The following is a 15183-nucleotide window of genomic DNA, read 5'->3' as shown; positions in this document are numbered from 1 at the left end:
CCTGTGTGTGCTTGTGTGTGTGCCTGTGTGTGTGTGTGCCTGTGTGTGCTTGTGTGTGTGCCTGTGTGTGCGCCTGTGTGTGTGTGCCTGTGTGTGCTTGTGTGTGTGTGTGTGCGTGTGTGTTAATAGGGTGTCTGACTCCCCCTGTCTGAGATGGCAAGGACTCTGATCCACAAACTGATCCTTCTCGGCTTCATTTTGTCCATCTTATTTTCTGAAAAATGCTGCAGGACTGGAAGGAATTCTTTTATTTTATTTTATTTTATTTTATTTTATTTTATTTTAGTAAACCTTTTATTGATTCTTTGTGAATTTCACATCATGCACCTCAACCCCACTCATCTCCCTGTCCTTTTGACCCTTTGTATCTACCCTCTGCCTTTGTAACCTCCCCTGCAAAATATAAGAATAAAAAAAAATCTTGTTGTGGAAGTTGCAGTGTGCAACAGTGTGTCCCATGGTACTCCCTTCTGTCCACACTTCTTTACTTGCAAATGTTCACTGCACTGAGTCATTGGTCTGTTTTAAGGCCTCTGGCTTCTGCTACTCTATCAATACTGGATCCTCACTGGGACTCCTCTCAGATATCCTGTTGTTGCCCTGTGTCATGGAGATCCTGCAGCTTTGGATCTGCAGGAAGACCAACCCTTTCATGAGCTCTGACAGTTTATAGACGACGTAGATGTTAAGGTGGCCCAACTCAAATCCCTGCTTCTGGCCTGGGAGGTAGCTGAATTGGTCAGCCTGCCGGCAATCCTGAGCTTCCATCATCAGGATGAGCTCTCCCACACTGGCCCAGCTAGCTCACCCAATGTCACAGCAAGGGGCAGAGTCTCTCCTGCTCTCATGTCCTTGGGGCCAGCTCAGCCTCGACTTCCCCACCAGGACCAGGTCTACTACTGCCCAGGTAAGGTGCAGGGCCCATTCTCCCATTCTCATGACCTCAGGCCAGCTCTCCTGCCTGCTGCAGGTGGCCAGGAATGGAGAGAGAGAGGGCATATCTCCCTCTCCCAAGACTTCCCATGACAGACTAGGAGAGGGGCCAGCTCACCCTTTCTTCAGCCATCGGGTCAGCTCAATAGTGCTACCCAGGCTCAGCATAGTGCCTCAGGAGACAGTCTAGACCAGAGACATCTGCAGGGACTGTGACATCAACACAGCTGCCTTAGGGCCGTGGACCCAGACATAGCTCTTGGCATGGCTTCCTCATATCTGCCATTGTGGCAGTGGCAGGTGCTTGGGTATCTCTCTTCTGGCCACAGTGGGTCTGTGTGGCTAGGTCAGGTGTTTGGGGGTCTTCTTCTTTGGGCCGCCCCACCCTGTGGTCAGGATGGGTGCTTGGGTGTGTTCCTTATGATCTCCCTCTGGAAGGAATTTATATAATGTCAATTCATAAAAACGTAGGCTCAGATCCTCTCATGTACACATATATTCAAAGAAGACACTGTTTACCCTGGCAGGCAGATACACTACCCTGGGAAGTGCCTCTCTTTCTGGTGCCAATGGTCTTATTTCAGGATCCAGTTTTGGCTAGAGTGGATGACGTTACCAGTTGTCTGGCTTGGGGTTAGGCTGTCTCATTTAAAGCTATGGCCTCTGGTTCTGGAACACGGAATGCACATAAAGGGGCAACTTAAATGCAAGTCTCCTAGCTCTAGTGAGTGGGTTCTGTAGCAGGAAGCCTTAGCTTCACCATCTCTTTGCTGCTCATATGATGAAGAGATCAAAGCCCCAGAGAAAGGACCATATTAGGGGTTGGGGATTTAGCTCAGTGGTAGAGTGCTTGCCTAGCAAGTGCAAGGCCCTGGGTTCGGTCCCCAGCTCCGGAAAAAAAAAAAGAAAGGACCAGATTGTTTTGTGTTCCCCAGTGAGTGATTTTTGATTTTAGGGATGCAGAAATGTCGAATATATATATATATATATATATATATATATATTCATACCATATCAATCTGCGTGTAATGACAGATTGATATTATTCTTGGTTTCACCTTAATTTCTGCAATTTTTTTTTTCAGAGCTGGGGACCGAACCCAGGGCCTTGCGCTTGCTAGGCAAGTGCTCTACCACTGAGCTAAATCCCCAACCAATTTCTGCAATTTTAATAGAATAGGAAACACTTTTATGTTCCTAAGTCTAGATCCTTACCGGAGACTTAGCTGTGTGAGAGATGCCCCATCCTTACGTTCTCTCATTCTTTTTTTCTGAATTGAGTAATAAAGTTCAGCTGTGCATCCTTTCACAGAGGGCAGAAAATCCCACGCAAGAAATCATGCTGCTGTAATTGGTCAGTTTATATTGGCCAATTTAAGGAGATTTATTGCCTTTCACAAAAGATTAGCCCACCAGTAGGAACTGATTGTTAAGGGAACTGGGTGTTAAGTGTTACCTTTTCCCCTGCCTGGTGTGGTGGTTTGAATGAGAATGGACCCCGTAGGCTGATGTGTTTGGATAAGGTTGCCAGTTGCTGGAAGTGTTTGGGAAAGATTAGGAGGCATGGCCTTGTTGGAGGAGGTAGTCGCTGGGAGCAGGCTTTGAGGCTGTAAAAAGCCATGCCATTCCCAGTGTGCTCTCTCTGCTTTATGACTGTGGATCAGATGTGAGCTCTAGCATCATGCTTGCCCACCCACTTTCATGCTCCCCACCATGATGGCCATGGACTCACCCTCTGAAACTGTACCCCAATAAACTTTCTTTCCTATAAGTTGCTTTCGTCATGGTGTCTCTTCACAGCAATAAAAAACTAAGACACTGAATTCTAGTCCAGCACATCATACCAGATCACACACAAAACTGAAAAAAGGTTAGATTTTAGAGCTTAAAAATTTTAGATTTTTTTGATATTAAAATAGCTGTGGTTATGTGTGACTTCAAAGATCTGATGTCTTTGTTTCTGAATGGGATGGTGAGTGGGTTTCAGTTCAAGAGAAACTGCTAGGGTAGGATAGGAAAATGAGTTGTGTAGGAGAGGAGATGGGATGGGGTCGGTGGGTAGAGAGGAGGTAATGGGGGTCTGTGAATAGCAGTTTTCTGGAGTGCAGGAAGAAAACAATACTTCTGTTTTTTCTTGTTAAGTCCACCTTTCCTCCTCCATCCCTCTATTCCTTTCTTCCCTTTCTCCTTTTCCTCTTCCCTTTTCTCTCTTGAGTTTTCTCCCCTCTTGTTCTCGATTTCTTTCATTTTGATTTCTCACTAAGGTCTTGCTATGAAACCCATGCTGGCCTCAAATTCACAGTACTTTTATTTCGGTCTCTTTGGTGCACTTAACATCAATTTAATGTTGACACAAAGTTGGAAGAAAAAAAAGGTTATATGGTTCTCGCTTTTACCACTGATGCTGACACTTAAGACTGTCAAGTTGTGTGGCCACACAGCTTCCACCTCAGTTATTCCACACAGCTTACACCTCAGTTATTCCACATAGTTTACACCTCGCCTCTTCTCTTCCTGTTGTGCTAAGGCCTGGTGCTGCCTTCCTTGTCTCTGCTGGTGACTGTAGTTACTGGACTTACTGTATTGGCCAGTATTGGGTTTAAATATGGTACAGGGACAGTGCTTCACCTACTTTTCATGGTAAAGCATTCCTCATTTCAATTCCTTTAAAGAGATTACTTCTTTCCCTAAGTTGCTTCTGGTCTTCTGTGGCATATAAAGGACAACCATGGGTCTTTTTTTCTCGGAGTCTGAGTCATGGAATGTGTAAGAGGGAGGGATCATGATTTGTGTCTACCTGGCTTCCTGTAAAAGCCAGGGAGTCCAGGATGGTGCTATTACAGGACGGTGGAGTTGAAGCGTGAGCTCTCACAAGGGACTAACTTGCTCTGGCTGTAGAGACATGATTCAGCATGCTTGGTCCCAGTGCTTAACGTCAACTCTGATGCAACTTCTGGGAAAATTCTCGAATGACCTAAAGCATGTTAGAAAGGAGCCAACCACATCCTTCTTTAAAAATAACCAGAGCGATAGGTTTGAAGGCACCACACATTTCACACGCAGAACTTGGAGGAGTCAACCTGGAGCTGACTGGGAAGCCAACTCCCTGAGGATCAGCTCTCACGGTATCTAAAGATGCCGCACAAGCAGCCAAGGGAGAAAAGCAGTAGATGGACACCATCACAGAAGTCCACAGCTGGTCAAAACGCAGAGAACCGAATGTGGGGTGCCCAACCTCACTTGAGACCTCTAGAGACAACCATCACACCTGAGACTCAGGGGCCATCACAGAAGAGGGGATGGAAAAACCGGAAGAGTCAGAGGACCAGGTCATACGCTGCGGGACTGCGTCTTTTATACACGACTGGGAAGCTGCACCCACGAAACCTCGACAGTATGGCTGCCTAAACAAGACCCACACAACGGCAACGGCAGCTGACATGGCAGTGTGGAGGGGGCAGATCTCACCGTACCCCTCCCCTGGATAAAGAACTTCAGACAATTAATGGCTGATGAGAGATGAAGACTACTTGCTCCAGGGACATGCTCCCTGATAGCTTATCTAGTCCCAAGTGGTCACTCCTAACTAACCACAAACACATGAGCAACACGAAGTAGACTCAGCAGGCTGTATTTACACACACAAACACACACACACTCTCCCTCTCTCTCTCTCTCTCTCTCTCACACACACACACTCACACACACACTCACACACACATGTGCACACACCACACACACACTCCCTCTTTTTCTCTCTCTCTCACACACACACTCACACACACTCACACACTCACACACACTCACACACACTCACACACACATGTGCACACACATGTGCACACACACCACACACACTCACACACACATGTGCACACACACCACACACTCACACATAAACACTCTCTCTCTCATACACACACACCACACTCACACACTCACTCACACACACTCACACACTAATGATTAATAATAATTAAGGAAGAAGAGATTGTGAACTTGAGAAGGAGTAGGGGGCATAGAGGAGCTGAAGAGGGGGGGAGGGCCGGGTGAAATGATGTAATACGGTACTTATGGATGCAATTCAGAAATATGTGCAAAAAAAGATAGCCGCAAACTACCAGGTTCGGTGGCACACACTTTCAATCCCTGCACCTAGGAAGCAGAAGCAGGTGGATCTCCGGGAGCTGGAGGTCAGCCTGGTTTATACAGCAAGTTTCAGGCAAACTAGGGCTGTATAGTGGTGGTGGTGATGGGGGAAGCATGGCAAACTGAAATATTTTGTTTTCATTTAATTCCACTCAGTGAACCAGAACCCCTCAAAAGTGATCCCAAATTGAAAAATTAAAAAAAATTCACTTCCCATGAAGTCAACCAAAGGGTTAACCCCGGCGTCCTCTGCTTTAAAATGAAGGATGTTGAGAAAGAAGTGTTGCTGCACTGAGCCTTCAATGTTGCTTGTGCATGCTTAGCTCTCATTCCTGAGAGAGCCCAACTCCCTCTGTGATGTCTCCCATTGCTGATTGTTTAATCTCTGGGAAAAACAGCTGGCAACTCCAAAGGCGCTTGCTTATCCTCCTCAGTCCAGGGCAGCTAGAAGGTTGGCCAGTAGACGCTAGCTGGCTTTTCCTGTGTTGATCACCTCTACCTTGATTTCCACAGAAGAAGCCATTCTTCAGTAGCAGTCTCGTGGGAGTCCCCTTTTGTTCAGCCTGCCTGTGGTAGCAGGTAACTGGAGGAGGAGATGCTCCTCGGGCTCAGCTCAAGGAGTGCCCCCCCCCCCCCCCCGTTCCCGCCCCGCCCCCGCTGCAGGGGTAGCGGCTTTCTTGACGTGACAGCATCCTTTTCTGAAGACTGTTGATTCTGGTTGCCACCCAGCAGCTTCCGGTTGTGGTAAGTGGTCAAGGGTGTGTGGTGTGTGTGTGTGTGTGTGTGTGTGTGTGTGTGTGTGTGTGTGTGTGTGTGTGTGTTGCTTTTTTTTTTCTGGGAGTTGAACTTTTCTAGGATGGCCCCCTAGAGAGTCATTTTTTTTTCTGTAATTACAGGCGCTTTCAGTCCTGCCCTGCTTCAGCGTGGGTGTGCTCACCCAGTGGATGCTTGTTTGATTTATCTGCATTGCTGGGAAACCCCCTCTCTCCAGGAGAAAGTTAGATCCAGGTTGAGGTGAGTTGGTGGGAGACCATTCCCTGGCAAAGGAGGTCAAGTGGAGTTTGCTCAGACTTACTGACATTTTCCTTCTTCCAAATTCCTGTTTTGGTTTGCTGTTTCCCTCTGTTTGGTTGAGCCTTAGTGAATATGTCTTGTTTGCCTTGTCCTAAAAATAGTTTCGGGGGACATTAGTTGAGGACAGGGGATAGGACACTTACTTTTCATTGTATTTGAGATTCAGACTTTTATTCTGCAAGGGTCACGTCTGAAGTGCTGGACAGGAGCATCGTAGAGAACATCTTGAGACGTTTGAGAGTGTTGGGTGGCAGGTATCTTCTGCACAGCCCGAGGTCCCGTCCCATTTATTCTGTGGTTAATTCATGCTTCCGATGTACGGTTTGCACTGGCCTGTGTTTCTGAGGCTCGAGGGGTAGATTTTCAGTGCTAAGGTTTGTTTGAGGAGAAAATTTCATTCTTCAACTGTTTTGTGCATAGATACAAGAGAGTTTCAGGTCTCAGGTTAGCAATGAGCTGTCTGAAGAAGAAACTGGTGAGAATTGTTATTTGGGGATTGAAGGGTTTTGAGACAAGGGTGAAGGAATAGTGGGGTTCATGTGGGGTATGAATGAATGCCTGTGCCTACACACTGCCCCTTCTCTAGTGTGACTGTGTGTCAGCCTCCACTGGAGAGGACAGCCCGGTGGGATTTTGTTCAGCCTCATTCACTACTGTATTATGTACTGCTTGATACAGCATAAACGAATCCTTCAAAATAGATCAAGTGATATTTTCTGCCCTTGGGAGATTGTGCATGAGTGTGTGCTTAAGCACAGGAGTGTTTTGTTCACGTACAACCACACAGAAAGCTTCATTAGTAGACAATACTTGAAGTAAGACATCTTTCCCTCTCCTTTTTCTTTTACTTATTTACCACTCCACCCCCCCACCCCCTTCTTATTTTGAGGAAGAATCTTACCGTGTAGCCTCAGGTGGCCTGGAAGTTGCTATGTGGACCAAGCTGGCCTTGAACTCACAGAACTCACAGAAATTCACCTGTCCTGCCCTGTATCTAGGTTTCCCTCCTTCCCTACCGCTCTCCTTCCCTCCCTCCTTCCCTCCCTTACTCCTTCCCTCTCTCTGTTCCTCCTTCTCCTCTAGCCTCAGTTTTTTAAATCAAATGCACATTCCAGACACCCCTGTGTAACACATCTGTTCTGTTTAAGGACTTCTGGAAGGCTAGCAGAGAAAACAGCAGCTTCTTAGTTATCTTAAATACTTTACATGCTAGTAAATATGTTTGTGAGTAAGTATTAGCCTGAGCGCTCTGTTTTCCAGAAAGGAGTTTCTCCGTTACCGTGGGCCCTTTCCCTTTCCCTCTTCTTTACCCTCTTCAGTGCGGTTTTGCTGAGGGCCTCTCCTGTACTGGGCCCTTCCTGAACCAGCCTTTGAAGGGTGAATTTCCCTTCGCTCTATCATTGCTCCTTGATTAGCTCCTTCTCCTCAGCCCCTGGCCTTCCCTAGCTGATGATCTTTCCTCTGGTTCTTCCTCAGGGAGGCCATTCATTCCCAGGGCTTCAGCTCTGGCTCATAGGCCCTCCATACCACACCCACACATTTGTCCGTTCTGTTTGGTGTTAAAGGTGATCTAGAGGCTAATGTAAGCCTCTTGGATTTATCACTGTGCTTTTCTATTTCTGATTCTGTTGTTCCATGTCCTCCCCTTCCTTGTCCACTGCCGTCACAGTCAATGTCATCTCTATCCCTGTAGTGTTCAAATACTAAGGCCTAGTCGTCACCCGGGCCCTCTTGGTTCTGACCCCAACATAAGGATGACATATTGACAGTGGTGAGTTAGTCACAGAGACACCTATGCATGTAGCTCTGCTTTATCATTGTCATTGATAATGTCCTCAAGGCTCTTTCTCTGTGGTCTGTGCTGTGATAGTAATCTTTCAAGCACTTGGGCATGGGCTGGACAGCTGCACCAGCTTTTTAAAACACTTGATATTCTTACAGAGGACCCAGGTTCAGTTCCCAGCACCCACTGGACACAACCATCTGAACTTCCAATGCCAGGGCATCTGATTTCCTCTTCTAGGTCTCCATAGATAGCAGGCAGGCACGTGGTGCCCATGCATACATCACGGGAATACTCACACACAAAATTAAAAATGATACTAAAAAAGAATGAAAATGTATACAGCAGACTGGCACAGGGAGGCTTAGAGAACAGTAACGGTGACGAGTGGGGGCAGTTTAATCATTTTGTTCTCATAGGTCTTCCCTGTCTTTGTTACTGGCAGGGCTAACCACATGTAATACTGTGTCATTTCATATATAAAGTGGGGACAATGATGGCTTCTTCTTTAGAGTTCTGGTAAAGACTGAATGAGACAATATAAGCTGAGGGCTTAGCCTTGGACCCAGTGTGTGTGTGTGTGTGTGTGTGTGTGTGTGTGTGTGCGTGTGTGTGTGTGCGTGCGTGTGTATGATATATATCAGCTTACTATGCAGTCTTTTTGTATTATATTAAGCATGCAGCCATCACCCAAACCGTAAAATATTAAATCCTCTCTTCCTCCTGTTGTTCACCCACTGCCTGTGTCCTCCCCTGGCCAGCCAGCTTCCTCTTCTCTTCCCTTCCTCTCCTAGCCTGACCTGCTGCCTTTCTCTACACTGCTTCCTGCTCCTCCTCTCTCTTCTAGACAGACCTCCCTGCCTCTGTCATCTTCCTTCCCCTTATCAGTTCCCTATTTCTCCACTAGAACTGGAATCCGGCTCCCCACATTTGATCCTGCTAACCCCTAACCTCGGTTTTCCTTCCCCCATCTGTGAACTTAGCCTGTCAGCATGGGCTGGTGAGGAAAGAGACGAAAATGAACTCCTTTAGAAGCTCACAGACTGAGGGGAAAGAACAGGTAAATACACAGAAATAGAGAATAGAGAATAGAGAGATGATGGAGACGAAAAATTGAGATAAACATATAAGAGAATAACTTATTGTCGAGGCATGGTGATTGGACAGTTACTTGCTTACACGTTTGGCTGCATTAGCCATTATTTCACACACACACACACACACACACACAGACACCTCCCCCCCACACCACACCACACACACACATTCACACACCACACACACACACACACACAGACACAGAGACAGAGAGACAGAGAGACAGAGAGATAGAAAGAGACAGAGAGAGGCTCACTTCTATTCTTGTACACTGTGTGAAATCTATGTGCACTATGATTGTAGATAGCTGTCACTGGAACCGAAAGTCATCACCCATACCTTCTGCCCTCTTTCTCACACTCAGCTAAATTCATGCAGGGCAGAAGCCTGGCTTTCTCCTTTCTCTCTTTCTGGTTTCATTTCCTGTGGTTAAGATTCATTAGGATCTCCCTTGTTCAGAGTCTATCTGTGCCTCAAAGATCTGGCACTGGGGGCTCTAAGGGCCTGCCCTTGAGCTGGCAGACAAGGTTGACTATAGCTTGGTGGCCAGGACTCCATGTCCATGGGAAATTGGATCTATGAGATTTTTGCTTCTGAGCTCTGGGAGCCTGGGGCCTGAGGGGAACAAGGGTCAGTGATCGGAGACGAGCAGGCCGTTCCTTCACTCCATCCTCCTAGTCTTCCCACTTCAGATCTTACTGCTTTGGCACGTGGGGTGTCAAGGTTCACCCACACACAACATCTGGGAAGCCATCAACCAAAGGGACAATGGAAGAAAACCTAGGGGACAAGTAGAGGAGATTGAGAGATGTGTAAGAAGAGAGGAGGGGCACAGGGTGGCGAGGGGAGTGGGCTGGAGAGGAGGAAGTGGGAGGGGCACTCACGAGGAAGCCATTACATGTTACAGAACCGGAGATTGAATCTTAGGGATACAGGCTGCTCAAAGCAACATCTGTTTCTTTAGCTCACCTAGGCTGGTCACTACCAAGGCTTACAGAGATTCACCTTAGGTTCTATAGTTACACAGGAGGGAAGCAGGAGTTCCAGATGTCAGAGGGCACACTTCTAACCACCCCTACCTCCTGGTCCCGAGCAGCTTGGCAGACTGTGACCAGATAAGACCTATTGTCTTGTGGATTTTGGACAGCACTTTAATAGAAGAGGAATATCTTTCTGAGGCAGACAAACTCTAGTTCAGGACATGTATGATACACAGCAAGAATGACAACTTATTAGTTTAAAACATGTAAAACAACCATCATGAGGACCAGATGTTCATTTTAGCATGACTGGTGTGTTCTTTCCCTGAAGGCTTCTGTGGGAAAGCAATTTATTACCAGCAGGTTGCTTGGTGAGTGTGGAACTGGAGCAGGGGGAATTGTCTATAATAACCTAATTGCTGAATGGGCTACCATCATTAGAGGGAGTTTCTAGTTTACTCCTTAGCTTAAAGCACGGAGTCACTTATCCCTAGCTGTGCCCACTTTCACCTTGAGGAGAGACCTCCTTGCCGAATAGCTGTGTGGAGGAGATGCCCTTTTCCCACCCGGCTGCGTTCCTAGGTGTCTTATTTAGTTATTATTTCAGTCATGAACTCCTTATTTTCTCAATAACGATGCATCAGTTTGCATCCTCCTTTGATTTTTCTGTTTTTTTAAAATTTGTTTTTTTAGGACAGTTATTTTTGTGAGCAAGATTTAAAACTTGAACTAGAAATGGAAAACAAAAAAAAAAAAAGAGAAAAACAAAAAGAGAAAGGACTAGAGGCACAGCTTAGTGTAAAACAAACAACCAACCATGTGTGTCAAGGGAAGAAAATCTTTTTGGAAGTATAACTGAGGTTTTTTAAATACTCATTTAATTTAAAATTAGTACATACACACATATCTGTGTGCATGTTAACTTTCTTCTGTATTTTCACACTCATACAGAATACATATTTACTTACTGAGGTGAGCCTTCTCTCTATATCTCTCTATCTCCTGTTTATCTATTTGAATTATCTGTCCATATCAGCCTTCTATCTACCTATGTCTGTCTATTAATTATCTGCATACCATCTGTTTATAGATCATCTACTTATCTCCTGTTATCTACTGGGGTGTTTATTTATATCAATCTTCTACCTATCTACCATCTATTTATCAGTCATATTTATGCTGCTAGAACTTCTACAGGAGGGAACCATTTTATTGATCCTTTGAGTGAGTCGAAGCCAAGGGTAAGATATGATGTATCCTACAGTGAAAGATATTTTACATGATTTATGGTAGTTTTAAAAAGTAGGGCAACGTAGCCCTGGGACTCTCATCCACTTCAGCACTTACATGTGGCTGGGTTCAGAATCCTGAGCTCCTACTTCTGGGGCTAGAGTTTACTTCTCACAAACTTCTGTCACCCAATTATGTGTTTACTGTATTTCCTCAGACCTCCAGTGACCCGGTGTTCGAGAAGAGATGACTTTCTCTTTACTCTGAGGCCTTTTTTGGTGGAGTAGCTACCACGCAGAGTATTTTGGAGAGTTGTTGGACAGGCAAGGATGAAAACACCCAGGGCTGGCTAGATGGTTTGGAGGGTAAAGCACTTGCTAGGTAAGCAAGGGCCATGAGTTTGGACCCTCAGAGCTTGCAGAAGCCTGGTGTGGCAGCATGCATTGGTAATCCCAGTGTTCCTACAGGAAGATAGGAAGTAAGGGCAGAAGACCCTCTGGAAGTGTGCAGGCTAGCTAGCCTGGTCTATGTAGTGGTGAATAAGAGACCCTGTGTTATTCAAGGTGGAAGGCCAGGTCCAACTCCAGAGGCTGCCTTCTGATATCCACATGTGCACTGTGGTACACTATCACACTCATGTGCATGAACACGCACACACACACACACACACACACACAGAAGGATGAGGGTGTTCCATCTCTCTTGATAGCCCCATCCTTCTATATACTACCATATTCTCCTATCTCCTAAACACCCTAAACCCAGATGAGGAAGAGCGTCTAAGAATGAGCACATTTTGGTGAGGAATAGGAAGAGGATTATAGGACTTATAGTACTGAAAGAAGTTTTATTTTCTTCAAGTTTGACTGATGTCTGCTGCACCGACCTCAGTCTTCCGTAAACTATGCCTGCTTGGGCACTGTTACAAAGAAAGACTGGATTGGTGGAGATGGGCTTTAAAGCGAATTCTTTCTGTTTTTACTCTAATACTTCAGAATTTAAAGCCCTCGCAAGTAAGATACTACTGAGGACAAAGTTTCCAGAAGTCACTCAGTAGTTTAATCCGCACAGCAAGGGTGATGTCATACTCTGAGGTATGGAGTAAAGAATATTTCTACAAAAGTAAAAGTGTTTAAAGTTGAAATGGATTTATTCACTTGCTTTGAAGTAAATGACTCCAAGACATGTTGGAAGGAGACAGTGAGGAGTGAAAGTGAAAGCACGAGGCCGTTGTGGAGTAAAGAAAGTCTGTGAGGGAAAGTCTCCTCATCTTACAGGAGTTTTGAAAAAGAGAAGAGCTTGTGGAGGATCTGAATAAGAGAAGAGAAAGTTACATGGCTCTTCTCCCATAGTTCCCTTTATAGTCCACTTTAGCTGCACCCTTAACACTGGTAATCAGTTAGCACCATTCTCTCAGCCATCTGACAAACCAATAAGGGATTTTGGTCCTGTGAAAACAGAACATGTTGATTTAGTCCCCAGGGACAATTTTCATGTCTTAACAAGGTGGCTTAGACTTCTTGATTAGTCTTTCTCTTCTGGCCAGATGGGGCCCCAGCAGCATCAGATGCCATCCTCACAGGTGTTGTGTGTTCTCCCTCCTGACGCCATTTAATGTCTGCTCTGGCTCCTTTTGGTGACTATCTTGTGAAACAAAGAAGTGACGATAAAAAGGCTGTGCATGGTGGAAATACCTGTAATCCCAGCAACCAGGGAGCTGAGGCAGGAGGACTGTTGTGAGTTTGAGGCTAGTCTGGGATATATAGCAAGTGGCAGACCTTCAGATCCTGTATCAAAATAGATAAAAACAATAAATAAGGAAACCAGAGAAAAGTCCCATGGGAGGACTGCTTTGCCTATGGTATATTTTCCAGAGGAAAGACCAGCATTTAAAACAATCCTTTGTATTTTATTAGAAACGGATTGCTTCTGGAGTAGAGATAGTCATTGCCTTTAGCTGTGTACTCGTCAGTGAGACCATCAGGCTGAAACAGGTAGTCCCAGACACACAGCTACACAAATGCTCCTGCTTAAAATCAGAGAGTCTCAAAACAAAAAGAAAGGCGTGACTGTGGGAAAGAAACTTGAGGGGAGGCGGGGAGCATGGCAGGGGTGAGAAGGCGATAAGGGAAGGTTGGGGTGATCAAATGCACTACATATGTATTTAGAATTGTCAAAAGAACACATCTAACCAGCAAGAATGCTCCTCCTGACAGCTCCAAGTTCTGGCCACTCCTCCCTTCTTTCCCATGCTCTTCAACTTGCTACGACACCAAATGCATTCATCCTCTTTTGTCCTAATCTGCATTAAGGGTGTTTAGGAGATACTCGTACATAGAAGGACAGAGGCTAGCAAGAGAGATGAAATACTCCCAATCCCCCAGGAACCTCAAACAGGGATGACAGATCCAAGCCACCCTGGTGCGTGAGGCCTAGAAAGAATAATTGCTAAAAGAGAGGTATGTCCACATCCCGTTTCTTAGGGAAACAGAAAGCATCCTTCATGCATTCATGGTCAGTAAACACATGGAGTAGCATCGTGAGCCAGGCATGTGTCAGGAACAAAACCATGGGCCAGGTGAGGGGGTTCCTGTGCCACTGGAGTTTGGGAAGTAACGAGAAGACAACGTAGTAGACAAATACAGCCTAGAGTGCCATGGACTCTGAGATGAACAGTACCAGGTTTTGTGGAACACATCGGAAGTGGCTCATGGAGGAAGTACCATATGAGTTAGTACATGAGTTGAAGAGGGCGGGGCTGAGGTTACATGGCTATACGTATAGGGAAGAGGCATCATGAAGGTCCCCAGATGGAGAAAGGCTAAGCTGAGTATTTCTGAAGTGCAGACGTGAGGAGCAAACAGAGGAGCGTGGGAAGTGAGGGAAGGAGGGAGAAACCAGGTAAGACACATGAGCAGAAACAAGACGGTCGACGTCTTAGCTGATGTGTTAAACTTTTCTTCCCTAAAGCTAATGTGAGGTCTTCTGGGTTTCTTAGTAGGGTCATGGCATGATGCCTTTTCCCTTTAATGAGGATGTCTGTAGTTTTGATGTGGACCCTGGTCAATAACTTCCCAAGTCTGGACCGAGGCAGGCCTGTGAGGATAAGCACAGAGGAAGAATGATCTATGGTTAGCCAAAAAGTCAGATGACCCCCACTGCCTAGGCAGGGATGTGGGTAGAGAGGGGAGTCTTTAGAGGGATGGACTGGGCAGCCTTGAAACTGATGGCATGGACAGCGGGAGGAGCAGGGGAGTTTCCAAATGGTTTATAATTACTCCTGCTTCTAGTAGCACAGGACAGCAATAACCAATCTTTTTGCTTAGATTCATCAGTTTTACTAATCTGGGCACTAGGAGAGCCTAGATTCCTACTATCAGTGCCTCTTTTTGTCAGGCATACCCCAGGGTGGTAACGGGAGACAAATGGACAGTTTCCGGTGTTTTGGACACCAACGGATCTGTACTAGAACCGTGGGGCTTGATGAACTTCCTTTAAACGTCTTTTTCTTGTAACTGCTAAGCCAAATGTACCATTCTTCCTCTTATTTGGTGCCTGTGTGGCCAACCACACAGTGCTTCTCTCAGTGCACTGCGTATGCTCTGTATGTAACTTCTCTGGGCGGGAAGCAGATAGGTACATCATTTCTCTTTCCAACCAGCAGAATGCCCGTCTGTCCACTCCATACTCCTGCCTGCTCTGTCACTTGTTTGCAAAGCTTCATGTGCTCTTTTGCATGGGCTATGGATGTTGTATGTAATCTGTTTGTGCATTTGCTCGTTTTAGATCTTTGATAGGGTTTATCTCATAAAAAAATTAGGTCACACACAGGAAATAAAATAATGGTATTGTTTTAGTGTGTTGGGTAGCAACCAAGAGAAGGGTGTATATATGGCTAAGTGAATAGAAAAATTTTGGGTTGTGGTGAGTTGCAGT

The 15183-nt window shown here is 45.8% G+C and overlaps 1 protein-coding gene across 4 annotated transcripts in view; it reads left to right on the top strand.

Moving 5' to 3' along the window:
• The first annotated feature begins 5789 nt into the window (after nt 1-5789).
• Nucleotides 5790-15183, top strand: part of Atp8b4 (ATPase phospholipid transporting 8B4 (putative)) — a 202345-nt gene continuing 192951 nt past the window's right edge. The window contains 2 exon segments of one of the 4 annotated variants that reach the window (NM_001430434.1): nt 5790-5826; nt 5979-6096. The gene's annotated coding sequence lies outside the window, so the exon portion shown is untranslated. 4 annotated transcript variants of the gene reach the window in all.

The sequence above is a fragment of the Rattus norvegicus genome, chromosome 3, assembly GCF_021556685.1.
Source record: "Rattus norvegicus strain SHRSP/BbbUtx chromosome 3, alternate assembly SHRSP_T2T, whole genome shotgun sequence".
Lineage (NCBI taxonomy): Eukaryota > Metazoa > Chordata > Mammalia > Rodentia > Muridae > Rattus > Rattus norvegicus.
The sequence above is the reverse complement of the archived record's forward strand: the minus strand, read 5'-3'. Positions and strand labels throughout refer to the sequence as shown.